At 42.9% G+C, this 1,740-nt stretch overlaps 1 pseudogene; it reads left to right on the top strand.

Moving 5' to 3' along the window:
- The first annotated feature begins 693 nt into the window (after positions 1-693).
- Positions 694-1,012, top strand: LOC108521949 (peptidyl-prolyl cis-trans isomerase FKBP1A pseudogene; annotated as a pseudogene).
- Positions 1,013-1,740: the final 728 nt, after the last annotated feature.

Raw genomic sequence — 1,740 nt, forward strand, 5'->3', positions numbered from 1 at the left:
AAAAATTTTAATTTTTCTGTAATCAAAAATGTTGAATTTTGCCCTACAGTTTATGTTTTCAAGACTGTGTTGGAGTAGTTCTTTGCCACTTCATGTTACAAAGTAGGAAACACAGCATAGATGGTCAGCCACGTGCCTAAGAAAAATGAAGAATGAATTTTAGCAGACACCCTCATGGGGTTGTGTGAGATTTAATATGATACTGGATCCTTAAATTATTGTGCAGCGCAAAGCTGCCTAGCCATGAATACTCACCTAGGAATTATTATGTGTGATCGAAATACAGGCTCATGCCTGTTAACCCAGCAGTTTGGGAGGCTGAGGCCAGTGGATCACTTGAGCTCAGGAGTTTGAGACCAGCCTGGGCAATATGGTGAAATCTCACCTCTACAAAAAATACAAAAATTAGCCGGGCACGGTGGCACCAACCTAATAGTTTTCTCTTTTATTTTAGTTCCTTTTTTCAGAATTTCAAATCTTTCCATTAACTTTCTTTTTAGTTTTACTGTTCATCAAAGGCAACTAATAAGGTTTTTGTTCCGAAAAGTGAAGTGCCGATAATAAAATAGAAAACATTTTGTCATTTAAGTGATCTCTTTCTGATTCCAGTGTTACTTATCATAGTTACTTTAAAAATACTTATTTAGGATCGCACCGCCGGCCGGCCCAGAGTCCACCACCGCCGCGGGAGTGCAGGTGGAAACCATCTACCCCGGAGATGGGGCGCACCTTCCCGAAGCGCAGCCAGACCTGCGTGGTGCACTATACCGCGATGCTTCAAGATGGAAAGAAAATGGATTCTCCTCGGAACAGAAACAAGCTCTTTAAGTTTATGCTAAGCAAGCAGGAGGTGATCTGAGGCTGGGAAGAAGGGGTTGCTCAGAAGAGTGTGGGTCAGAGAGACAAACTCACTATACCTCCAGATTATGCCTACGATACCACTGGGCACCCAGGCATCATCCCACCACTTGCTACTCTCGTCTTCGATGTGGAGCTTCTAAAACTGGAATGACAGGAATGGCCTCCTCCCTCGGTTCCCTGTTCTTGGATCTGCCATGGGTGGATCTGGTGCCCCCAGACATATGCACATGAATCCATATGGAGCTTTTCCTGATGTTCCACTACACGCTGTATACACATCTGCCCGGACTGAATGTATTCTGACACTCAGCTTTGCTTCAACACCTCCATTTCCTCTTCCCCTTTCTCCTGGTATGTGTGTTTCCCTAAACTATATGCCATAAACCCCAAGTTATTCATTTTATTTTGTTTCCATTTTGGCGTGAAGATTCAGTTTCAGTCTTTTGGATCTGGGTTTCCAATTAAGTACATGGTCGAGTATTGACAGCATAAGTGATAGGTTAACTTTAGAAAAGGAATTGATGTTGGAGGGGGTTGCAAAAATATTCTAATTTTTTGGATGAAATTTTTATCTACTATATATTAAACATTCTTGCTACCACGCTGCAAAGCCACAGCACATTTGAAGTGCTGTTGAGGGCTGAATTATTCTCCAAGTTGAGAGATGCCCTTGAGTTAAATTAAAAGCCCTGCCTAAAACTGAGGTGGGGACAGGGAGAGCCTTTGCCTCCACCAGTCCCACCTACCCTCCCCTTAAACCCTCTGCTTTTGAAAGCAGATCACGTTCACTGCAATACTGGACACTACAGGTATCTGTCTCTGGACCAGCAGGGACATCTGAAGCCTTCTTTGTGGCCTACCTTTTTTTTTTTTTTTTTT

Source organism: Rhinopithecus bieti, unplaced genomic scaffold (genome assembly GCF_001698545.2).
Source record: "Rhinopithecus bieti isolate Rb0 unplaced genomic scaffold, ASM169854v2 scaffold_61533, whole genome shotgun sequence".
Lineage (NCBI taxonomy): Eukaryota > Metazoa > Chordata > Mammalia > Primates > Cercopithecidae > Rhinopithecus > Rhinopithecus bieti.